The 12,454-nt window shown below is 47.0% G+C and overlaps 1 protein-coding gene across 2 annotated transcripts in view; it reads left to right on the top strand.

Annotated features, from left to right (window-relative positions):
* Positions 1 to 12,454, top strand: part of CHST11 (carbohydrate sulfotransferase 11) — a 261,984-nt gene that overhangs the window by 133,563 nt on the left and 115,967 nt on the right. The window lies entirely within an intron of this gene.

Here is a 12,454-nt window from a genome sequence, read left to right as displayed (position 1 = left end):
CATGCAGCGTGGTGTGCTCGTCAGTGGCAGGGAGCTGGAGTCCCGTGGTGGGCTGGATGGACGGGCAGCCTCTCGGTTCCTCTGGATGCATTAAATATTCCTATTTGGCCCAACTCAGGGAGAAAAGAAATGTGGCTTTGAACTTGTGGCCTGGAAGCAAAGGCCAGTGCAATGCCTTTAAAGGCATCTCTGTCTCCCTGGGTGCTGTGTCCTGGGGTGAAGGAGATTTGCAGGGTTAGGGCGCCCTTGGGTGGCCACAGTCCCTATTTGTTCTCTTGATGAATTGGGCTGTTCCTGACCTCACTTTGTCAAGAAACAGGAAGGAGGAGCCCGAGATAGGCCCTCCATGCTCCCCCATCATCACCCCAGCCTTTACTTCCAGAAGGCATTTTTAGGTGTCATCCTCTCACTTCCCATCACCTCCACTGTCCCCAGATGTCAGGTGCAGCAAACCTCAAACAGTGCAGTTTAATCAAAGAGAATGGAATTTAGAGCCTAAGTCCTGAGTTCAAATTCTGCCTCTCTTCACTTCTGAGCAGTGGGATCTTGGGCAAGTATCTCAACCTCTTGGGGCTTCAATTTCTTCACCTGGAAAATGGGAATAATTTATTTAACTGTAGCTAAGGAGGCCACATAGTAAAGCAGTTACAGCTGGGGTTCTCAGAATCAGGCTGCCTGGGTTCAAATCCATGCTTACTGACAGAGTAACCTTGGGTCAGTTACCTAATTTCTGGGTACCTCAGTTTCTTTATCTGTAAAGTGGGGATAACAGCGGTACCTAACTCTTTGGATTGTTATGAAAATTTAATGAGTTGATTTGTGTAAAGTGCCTAGAACAGTGGCCAGCAATACACAGTCAAATATGTAAGTGACTACTATTCTTTTACCTTTATGTTTTCATGTTTAAAAAAATATTCTTTTTTCTTCCTTCAAAAGAAAGTGTAATTGCAATTTGAGTCTTAGTAACTGACTCTTAAGAGAAGCTTCTTTTGCCCAATGACTTTGACAGTCCCTCACCTTCAACCTGTTACTGCTTTTCAAATGCATCATCCCCTATTTTACAGATGGGAAAGCTGAGGCCCAGAGACGTGTTGTTGTTGTTTAATGTAACACATGCAGCGTCATCCAGACCAGCTGAGGGGTCGTAGAACCACAAGTCCATCCAGCCCTGGAGCCCATTGCTCCTGGGACCAGGCCACCTCCATCAGCTCAGCTAGCGTGGAGATTCTTGGACGAAATGTGTGACCTGAACTCCTTTGATTCTCAATTCACTGGCCCTTAAGTAGAGATGAACCCCCCCTCCTCTCTGCAAGAGCATGCAAATGGGCTGGCTCCGTGCCTGCCCTCGGTGGGCGGTCAGCTGGAATTAAACGCAGTCAAGTGCACGGCTGCTCCGGGCACACCTGGGTGAAGGATGCTTGCTCAGTCCCGAGGCCCCTCCTAGCCCAGCTCCAGGGCGGGATGCGGTGAAGGGGAGCAAAGATGACGGGACATGTGTCCACCCTCGCCCTGTGCCGGCAACTTCTGCCCACTTCCCGGCTCCTCCACCTCTCCGAGAAACTCAGACCCCTCATAAGGCAGACAGAACATCCTTGAACCAGGAATGAGATTGCTCAGGCCAGAGATGGAGCCTGAAATAGAGAAGATGCAGGAAAGTACTTCCATGAGTTTAAGAGTTGGGAGGCTGCTTTTAGATGTTCCTTTTTCGAGCTCTTCCCTGCCTGGGGAGGCTCAGTGACCATCTGTAATTTTCTCCTCAATTCGTTCTTCTTGTTGGGAGGGGCCTGTTGATCAGCAGTAGCTGGTAGAGGGAATTATGTGAAAGAGTTAGCTCACTCCCTAAACCCATTTATCCCTAAGGGTAAAGAATTAAATAAACTCACACTATGCCCTTGGTTTTTGCAGATAGAACATTCTGGGTTCCACTTTTCAAGAGCAACCTGGAAGTCCATGAACAAGGGACAACTTGTAATCTTTGCCGAGGGACAGATTTGAATCAGAGGAAGCCAGTCCCTTAGTTAATAAGTGAGCCCAGCCATCCACACAGCCCAGCAGCTTTGTAATTCTGTAATTGTCATTCCCACAGAACCTTCATTCCAGGACTGATGGGGCCATTGAAAATTTTGTCTCATTTTGTAAGGAAATTGCATGCTAGAGTGACATCTGGAAATTAGGAGGCTGTCTTGGGACATGTCCCTCAAAAGTATTTGTCATCACTTAGACTGGCTCACAGATGATACCCCTGCTTGCGTCCACTCACTACACTGGGTCTTTCTTAGTTACAGGATGGTTAATCTCGGATTAGAATCTCGGCCTCGGCTCTCAGTAGGTTTTCCTTCATTTTACAGGATAAATAAGCTGGTGTCTGAAAAGAAATGTGGTTTTTTAAAGGAATTGGCAGATACCAGGGGAGTTCAGAAGCAGTTGATATCCACTTATTCACGGTCATGGGGGAGAGGGATTGAATGAGAAATAGAAATCCGCAGATAATCTCCAAACCTCATGTTAATCAATAGCCTTCTCTTCCGACGTGCCTTTGACCAGCGCCAAGAAGTGGGCTGATTCATTGCCTTCTTCAAAACTGAGATCCTGAGAGAAACAATTTGCCAACCATTTTCTTAATGAGAAGCATCTAGAACTGAAAAATCTTAAAAAAAAATTTTTTTTATTAAAGTGTCAGTGTTCTTGATCAAGTGGCACAAAGAGTTTATTTTATTGGTGGGTTTGTTCATTGTCTTATCAGAGAGCAGTATATAACCCTATGATTTTCTTTTTTGCTAAAAAGAAAAAAATTATTGGGATTCAGGCCTAGGTAATCTTGAAATAAGAGGAGCTAGGAGGAAGAGAGTCAATTGCAATTGATAATTGAGTCTCCTTCCCCAGGATTTTATGGTGTAACTCAATCAGAGGGAAGAAGTGATAAGTATTTTGTTAGGATAAGGCTTTGCCAAAAGCAGCCCCTGGCAAATTGCTGCCGTTTGTTATCTGATTAGTGCACAGGGTGCAGTCTTTCTTGCGCCTAAGAAACCTTGCTTGTCTTTATCAGTTCAGTTGTTCAAATTTAACTTGCTAAAGAGCAATGTCCAAATTTGGTGCAAACCTTGGAAGGTGGTGGTGCTTCTGATTTCAGGCTTTATACGGTGGGATCCTGGGAGATCCCACAGACCACAGACACCGGTTTTGGGGGCACCTTAATCAAGGCCAAGGAAAAGGATCTGTTTGGGGACTAAAAGCCAAGCGAGCCTCAGAGGTGAACGTGTACACAGCAGGATCTGCTAAACCCAGGAGGGAACCAGAGCAGATATCTGTTCTTCCTTTCTGGTGCCTTCTTGCCGTTGACTCAGGGTCATTCACAACCCAAGGCCTGCAGTTTACTTGCCTCCTAAACTGTGGTAGGCAGAATGCCCCACAAAAGATGTCCACATCCTAATCCCCAGAACCTGTGAATATGTTTCATTACATGGCAAGAGGGACTTCGCAGATGTGATTAAGTTAAGGGTGTTAGATGGAAAGATTATCCTAGATTATCTGGGTGGGTCCACAGATTACCTGGGTGAAATCACAAGGGTGATCAGAGAGTCAGAGTCAGGGATGGAGATGGGATGATGGAACGAAGCAGAGGTCAGGGTGTGTGAGGATGGGGCCAGGGGCCGAGGAAGGCAGTGGCCTCTACTGCCAGAAGCTGAGAGAGGCACCTGCATGGATTCTTCCTTAAAGCCTCCAGAAGGAGCTGCCAACACCTTGACTCCAGGACCTGTGACCTCCAGGACTGTAAGAGAAGAAATCTGTGTTGTCTTAAGCCACTGGTTTTGTGGTGATTTGTTACATCAGCAACAGGAAACTAATACACGAGCTCCCAGATCCAGGGTCCAAGGGAGGCTTGGGAGATGCTGGGTCTGTAACGTCAGAAAAGCAGAATCTAGCAGCACTCTGGTGAGTGTGAAAAGTGGGCATACTGATGATGATAATGGTGGTACTGCCTTCTTCAAAGACTGTTCGGAGCATCAAGTGAGGTGCTGTGAGCCAGCAACCCTGGTGGCTGAGGCATAGGCTCCTCGTGGCTCACACTCCCCCTCCAGGGAATTGGCCAAGACCACAGAGCCCAAATCCTTATATTTGTAAGCATCTCTTTGACCACCATACACACCACCTGAAATTTACATCAGATCACAGTTTTGTTGATGAGTTCCTATGGCTGGGAGGTGCTACCACTGTGTTTAGTCAGTACATTAAAAAAAAAGTAGTGAATACAATTTGGAGTTCAAGGTGTTATATGCGTCAGAATTTTCCTTCATGATTATATAATGCTTCCAGTGTTCTCAAAGTCTCAAAGTACCTTCAAGTAGGCGAGATTCATTGAAATTCAATTCTATGAGCGTCTGCAGGGCAGGTATCATCTCCCCGGTTATAGATGCACAGAGAAGGAGGCTCAGGATACTGACTACCTCTCCAAAGGCAAACTCTTAGTAAATGACTGAGATGAGGCTAAACCTGAAAGTCTAGACTTGAGAGGGGAGTAGAGCCTGCTGGTTAAGAGCAAACAGCCCTGTCAGTCACTAGCTGGGTGACCTTAGGCAAGTTCCTTAACCTCTCTGTATCTTGGGTTCCTCCTCTGTCAGTGTGGGATAATCATAGTACTTACCTCATAGGTTTGTGGTGAGGACTGCATGAAGATAAAGCAATAAAATGCTTAGAACAATGCCAGGCCAGTAGTAGGGTGTGTAACTGTGTGTCACCAGCAGCCACAACAACCATAGCCAGGGTCAGTTGACTCCTAGTTCAGTGCTCACTCCGGGATTGCCCACATGCTAAGAGCCAAAGCACCCCAAAGCCATCTTGTTGTGCTGGAGCATTCTAAAGTCCTAAAGTAAGTCGATGCCTTAAGCTCTAGACCAGAGGTCCACGAACGTTTTCTAGGTAGTAAAAATTTTAGGTCTCTGTTGCCACTACTCCACTCTGCCCTTGTAGTGTGAAAGCAGCCAGAGACAATATGTAAGTGGATGGACGCGGCTGCATTTGGTCCATGGGAGACCTCTGCTTTAGACAGCGCTGAGAGCCAGAAGCCCCAAGTTCAAGTCCCAGCCTCACCACCCTACAGGGGTGTTCTTGAGCAAGTCATGAAGGCTCCCAGGACTCAGGTCCTTCAGCTCTAAAAATGGGCATAACAGTGCCCTCTGGAGAGATGGTGAGACAGTGAGAGCTGTTTGTAAACTGTAGAGTACTGAGCCTCATTTAGTTATTAGTATTTTGTTGCTGGTGCACTGTCGTGGTCCAGGCCACTGTGGTGGATAAAGCACACACGTGCCCTTGGTGTGAAGTGTTGGGTGCTGGCCGACCAGCTCTACTGTCTGCTGCCACGTGATGAAATCAGGAAAGGGTTATTTCATTTCAATTATGTTCATCTTATTTTGGGATATGAGAAAAGCGCAGCCTCTCAAGGCTTCCCTCTACTGCCGTGAGATGTTTCTCGTCAACAGTGCCTTTGGGTTAGCCTGAATTGATCTCCATTCTGGACATTGCAAATGAGCAAAATGACTGTGGTGAATGGGAGCCCAGAGAAACACAACGCTCCTTCTCTCTGTCTCAGGCCGGAGAAGTGACACCTGGAGCCTTTATCGAGGGAAGATGGGTCGAAATGAATTGCTGGGCTGAATCGCAGAATGGCTGGTGAATAAAAGCATTGTGCTGAGCAATTTTGCACCTCATTAAGATGCACTCAGTTTTGGCTCCATACTAGGGGAATTGTCAGAGCAATTATGTGCAAACCTCCAATTTGAGGTTTGAAAGGGGGTCAGTGCATGATTGGCAGGAGAAGAAAAAGAAGGGAGATGGTTGGAAACAATAGGTAGTAAATGGCTGTTGCAGCAAGAAGACTGGGGCGTCGAGAGGCAGACACCTCAGATCACTCAAAACTAAGTGTGTGTGGTCTCAGAATCACAATCGGGCCACGTGGACAGTGCATTTGGTGCCCTTGATAGGCCTTTCTGGAATCAAAGCGGTTCACTCTGTAGAAAGTTGCATCTGTGGTGCTTGGGACATATTTGTCTAATGAATGAATGATTGGTGCTGGCCACGTGTGTGTCAAATAAGTGAATGAAGGAGGGAGGGTCATAAGGGTCACCTTGTCACCAAGCAGCTAAACAAAACCTTTTGAAACCACTGGAATAACCTTTTCCTGGCGATTCCCCAATGTTCCCCAATGTTCTGGAAAATTGGATGGACTTCCAATGACATATGTCCTTCCACATGGGGGAGCCTGTCTCTGTGCTTGTCAAAGACCCCAGCGGTCATCCTTTTTCTCTCTGCTGTTAGACAAATAGGCAACTCACTAATTCTTTTTTATCAGAAAACAGCAAAATACCTGAACAATCTCTAAGGCTTCCACAGAACAGATGCCCTGGGAGCAGACCATGGGAACCTGGGACTCTGTGTCCGAGTGAGCGCTTCCAGATCTCATTTCTTTTTCTCTCTTCTTTTTCATCTCCAAATCTGCCTGGAAGACAGTAAAAGCTCATTAATTGGAACCCTGCTAATTTAGAATATGTAACATTTCCTGCAAGTTCATCATGAAGAAGGAATTTGTGAAGCAAATTAATAGTGTGAACATAATTAGAAAAGACAAGTCTTGTAGAGCTGGGAGGTACCTGGAGATGATCCAGTCCTTTCCTCTGGTGGCTTGTTGCTTTTCAGATGAAGAAATTGAGGCCCAGCGAGCGTACGGGCTCCTCCAGGCTCACACAGTGGGGCTGTTTACCCTCCCGAAGGACACCAGCCGAATTCACGGAGTATTGTTTGCTTGTGAAAGACACAGGCACTTTCTTAGCTGTGGGTTCTTTTTACTATGTGGACTTGAAGTATTAAAAGTGCATTTTTTAAAAACCTATTCTGCATTTCAGGTTTTCCACTAATTATGAGTGGCCTGCTTCCCAAGTTAGTTGGAGCTATTTTGGTGAGGTTTTATAGTTATTTAATAAGAAAAGCTTTTTTAAAAACCTCATAAAACCTTCTGTACAATTCATTCGAACCAACACTCCCTCTTATAATTATGTCACTAACAACTTCTTTTTAAAAGAGCAGAACTTTTGTCTATTCATGTTAACCTTAAAAGCAGCATTCACCGAACCCTTGAGAAACAAGCAGTGTGATATTTTATAGGTTTGGGGCAGAGCAGATGAAATAATGTGTGTGAAAGAGTCCTGTACATTTGGAAGCCTATACAAATGCTTTGTTTTTTGTAATTGCCATCTCTGGCCAGGGCAGCCCCCAGAGAGTGGCCAAAATATATTTGTGGATGCGAATGCAGCATTTCCTTGGAGACTTCCCAGGGAATGGGCTGTTTTTCCATGGGACTTAAAAAAAAAATAAATGAGATGCCTACTGATTAATTTAAGTCAAACCGTAACTGCCCCAAGGACTAGAATGTTCTCATCAGCACCTCAGCACGTCTTCTCTCTGGAGTCAGACCCATTACAGCACTAGACTGCAGTCAGCAGATTATTTAGTGGGTTCAGAGTACCAGCGAGGTGGACAAGGGTACAATATGTTCCTTAGTCTTGGGGCTTGAGGAATTCTCTGCCATAGTCATGGCCAACAAGAATGGGACACATCCAATATTTGGGGGGCATGTTTTTTTTTTATTTTTTTTGCTGAGGAAGATTAGCCCCCTGAGCTAACATCTGTGCCACTCTTCCTCTATTTTTTGTATGGGGATCACATCCACGGCATGACTGATGAGTGGTGTAGGTTTGTGCCTGGGATCTGAACCCATGAACCCAGGCCACTGAAACAAGAGTGCACCGAACGCAACCACTAGGCCATGGGCTGGGCTCCTTCGGGGGGATTTTTATTTTCTCCTTCCTTGGTATTTAATGCATCTTTAACTCCAATTTGGGATTGTGGAAGATTAAGCCTTATTCCCTTATTCATAAAGCCAATTCTGTACTTGGTACAATGATGGTGATGATGATGGTGATTATGATGATGGTATAGCAGTGGTGGTGGTAATAACAGCAGTAGTAATAGTAGTTATTCACATTCCTTGCACACTTACTCTGTACCAGCCACTGTTCTGGTGCTTTGCACACATTATTTGAATCATCACAACCCTATAAGGTAGAAACGCCATTTGACAGATGATGATGCCAAGGCTCAGAGAGGTTAATAACTCGCCTTAGGTCACAGAGCTTAGGCAAGTGACAGCAGTGGGAGGGAACCTGGCCATCTCATGCCCTTACCCCCTTCACTGCTGCCTGGCACAGTGCTCTAAGTCTCCATCTGCCAAGGCTCCTGAGAGTCCCAGGACATGTGCTCCTCCCATTATGGTGACTCAGAGAGCTGGGAGCAATGTGTGTCAAGGCCCCAGCATTTGCCATAGGGGACAAGGTCCCATTCTTCCTAGGTTTCCTTTAGGGGCCTTATCGCCAGCTTGACAAGTGCTGACAGGTGGCCCCTCACCTCGCAGAGCCCACTGACCACATGTGCCCAGACCGTCTCTTTAGGGTTCAGTTTTTTACATTCAAGAAAAGACAAAGGGCAAAAGATTTCTATTTTCAGTGCCAGGGTCACAGCATGAGCCCGTGAAGGCTTGTTGAGTTTGGAAGCAATTCCAGTTTCCTTCTCAGAAAGCAGTAATTTTGACGTTGGGCCAGTGATGCTCAGTGAAATATGTTTCCGTTGTCCAGGGTCATGTGGCATTGAATTCCTCTGGTGGAGGAGAGTCAACATCAGCGATAATGAGCAGCGTTATTTCCATTGAGCTGGCGCCTCCTTCCCTCTTCAGTCTCCTCTCGGGCCCCTCTTTCCCTTCCAGCCGTGCAGGACCTGGTTTAGTTCTTCTGCTGTGATTTCTTTTTCCTGCCCCTTGGCCTTTGCAGATGCTGTTCCCTCTGCCTAGAAAGCTCTCCCCCTCGTCACCTCTGTTTGGTTGACTCCTGCTCAGCCACAGGCCAAGTGTTCCCTAGGGCCTGTTACATGTTCCCTTAGCGCCTTTTCTTCTAGCGCCTATTGTAATTATTTTATTATATTTTTGTTGTTTATTTAGTACCATCTTCCCCATTGGATGCTAAGGTCCATGCTGGCTGCCTCTGTGTCTGCTTTATGCCTAATGTAGTTCCTCAAACATGCTGGGTGCTGGGTAGATGGGGTGAGAGTGGGGCGCCCCAAGCTTCGTCAGAGCTGAGTCTTCTGACCAATCTACTCAGTAACTCCTTTTCCACCACCCCGGATCCTGGATCTAGAGTGGCAGTAGAACAGTGGTTGAGTGAGGACTCTACAGTCAGGCTGTCTGGTGTACATCCCAGCCTTGCCTCTTACTAGCTGTATTTGTTTCTATTGCTGTGTAACAAATGACCACAAACTTAGCAGTTTACAACAACACACATTTTTTTCCATGGTTTAGGAGTCTGGGCAGGCTTAGCTGGGTCCTCCGCTCAGGGTCTCACCAGGCTGCAGTCTGGGTATCGGCCAGGGCTACAGTCCCATGTGAGGCTCTGGTCTCCTCCAAGCTCTCGTGGTTATTGGCAGAATTCATTTCTTTTTAGCTTAGGCATCACAGCAGCTTGGTTCTTCCAGGCCAGCAGGAGAGTCTTTCTGAGTTCAGAGAAAGTGTAAGCCCTCTTGAAAATGCTTACCTGATTAGGTCAGGCCCATCCAGGATAAATTCCCTTTTAATTAACACACAGTCAACTGATTAAGGACCTTAATTACATCTGCAAAATCCCTTTGCCTTTAATGTAACATAATCACGGGAATGATATCCCATCATCTTCTCAGGTCCTGCCCACACTCAGGGGAGAGGATTATACGGGGCATGTATACCAGCGGGGCAGGAATCACAGGGACCATCTTAGAATTCTGACCACTACTCTAGCTGTGTAGCCTTGGGCAAGTTGCTTAACCTCTCTGTGCCACTGTTCCCTCATCTGTAAAGGAGGAATAATGGTAATACCCACTTCATAGGATTTGTTGTACAGATTAAGTGAGTTAATTTATGTTAAATGCTTAACACACTTCCTGGCAGGTGGTGAGTCCTCCATAAAGGTTCGCTGTTACAACCGTAAAGATGATGATAATCCCCCACCGGGCCATTGGGAACCAGGTTTAGAAATACAATCCACCAACTGGCTGGAAAATGAAATCTGAGAAGCCAGGCTGAAGGGGAAAGAAGAGACAGGAGAGTATCAGGGAGCTTGGTAAATCTGCCCTTCTAAAAGGGAAGCCGACGGTTTCCACTCCGCAGGGCGACCATGGGCGAAGCAGATGGAAAGCTGTATCCAGTTACTAAAGCAAATTGGATGTAAGTGGGTGCACGTGCCCCCTATTTTAGTTCCTTTCATTAAAACATCTCTTCTCGAGGCACAGTAATGTTCTCGTCTCTCCGGAAAGCTTAGAAATCCCTTACAGCAGGAATTTTAATCAAGATTGACGTCCCGAACATGGAGACATGAGGATCACTGGATATTTGGGCAACTTTTGTAAGCAGCTGCACCCCGAAATTTAGGTCTGACTTAAAGGAAGGCTTCCTCCTGAAATAAGACCCCAGTTGGTTCACTTTAAAAGTTAGGGTCTCTCGTTACCCAGGAGAGACCGGCGATCACGTGAACCGGTGTTGGTGCAAGGTAGCTGGAAGGAGGCCCGCAGGGGAATTTGCGCCACAAGGCGTGTGTTTTGCTGGGGAGTGTTAAGAATCGATTAGTTGCTCAGTCTGGGATGCTGTTAACCAAATGTGGGAAGACGCAGCGGGGTGAGTCAAGGAAGCCTGTTCACGGAGGTGTGTTTATGAATCGCAGCTGGCAGGGAGAGACAGATGATGCAGCTTCTGTCTTTGAAGGGAGTCTCTGCGTTGAAATCCCTTTCAGTCTGGTCACCCAGGGCAAGTCATTCACTCTGCTTTATCTCATCTTCTGCATCTGATGATTCAACTCAAGTAATTTCATTGATTGTGGTAGTGGACACCGTGGGCGCTCCGCCCAGATACCTCCACCCCGCATCCCTTTGTGGGTTCTGGGTGCCCATCCTCTAGCTTCTACGTGTTTCATTTCTAATGGCTGCACCTAGGACTTGCCTTTGAGGCTGCATTTGGGCTATGGAGTTGCTTCCTCCCAGAGATGGGCAAGAATCTAGGAGTTTACCGCTTCCTGGGCAGCCCTTAGTCCAGCTCTCTCGCCTCAAGTTTGGACAAACTTAGAGGAATAAAGTCACGCTCTCAAGCCCCCCATGGGGTCAGGTTTAAGACTGGCATTAAGCCTGAAATTACATCCTTGCTGGGCATCTTCATTGCTCCCCTCCTTCTCCCAGGACCAGCTACATAATTTGCAGGGCCCCTTTAAAAAATATTATTAAGAATCTCAAGTTGGTGACAGCAAAGCATTACACCAAGCACGAGCCCTTTCTGATTGGCGGGCCCTATGTGACTCCACGGGTCACACACCTGTGAGGCCAGCCCTGCCCGCTCCCCCCACTTTCGTGGGAGAATCTTTATTAGGTCACTTGCATGTCGATTGTTGCCTAGTGCTCTGCTCTGGATGGATTCTAAGATGAATACGGCACCAAGCCTTCCCTGAGGAGCCGAGGGAAGACAGATGAAGGCACAAATCGTTGTATCACACATCAGACCATGAGGCAAAGCCGGGTCCTGGAGGTACCCACGGCGAACAGTGTGGGGAGGAAAATGCTGTCTGGGGGCCTGTGAGGGCTGCTGGGTTCCAGGCCAGGGTTCTTTCTTCTGCTCTGGGAACTTGGTGTGTGCCCCAAACACTGGGCAGATAGAATTGGGGTTGATGGTGTGGGAAAGGGGCTGGGAGATGATTTCAAAAAAGAAGCACAGCATGAGCAAAGGTGCAGAGGTGGGACTTCTGTTTTTTTAGCAGATGCCTACTGTGGTCAGTGCAGAAGATCTGAATTTAAAACAATCAAGTTGCTCACAAGATACGCTTACAACCAGCTCAGGTTGAATTCTGTGTAAGGGAAGTGTTGGGTTGAAGGGGGTGAGAGGAAGTGCTAGGTATAAGAGAGGGAGTCTGGTCTTCCAAGAATTTACCACTAGGTGTTAGGAGTCCTAGAGCTTCATATCAAAGAAAAGAGTCTCTAATTGTGGAATTTCAGAAATTGATAAGCCATTGGGGTTGGTTTTTTGGGAGGAGGAGGAAACTCCAGAAACCACTCCATGTAATTGATTCCCTAGTCCACTCAATTTGGTCCCCTGGTCTTAGCCCATCAGTTTGCTCAGATGACGTTAAATCCTCTTCCAGCTTTGCTGGACTCTTATATGAAATGACCCAGGGTCCCTCAGTCGCTGCATCCTGACCTGGGCTGGTGACAGAGCTCTGCAGACAGCACCCGCTCTTCCTTGCTCCCCTCCAGGGAGCGCCCCACTGGCTTCCCAGAACCCTGAAGCAATCGTCCACGTTAAGGAGCCTCCCTCAAAGCCGGGAAATGTAGTTGCTGGCTGTGGTCC

The sequence above is a fragment of the Diceros bicornis genome, chromosome 25, assembly GCF_020826845.1.
Source record: "Diceros bicornis minor isolate mBicDic1 chromosome 25, mDicBic1.mat.cur, whole genome shotgun sequence".
Lineage (NCBI taxonomy): Eukaryota > Metazoa > Chordata > Mammalia > Perissodactyla > Rhinocerotidae > Diceros > Diceros bicornis.
The sequence above is the reverse complement of the archived record's forward strand: the minus strand, read 5'-3'. Positions and strand labels throughout refer to the sequence as shown.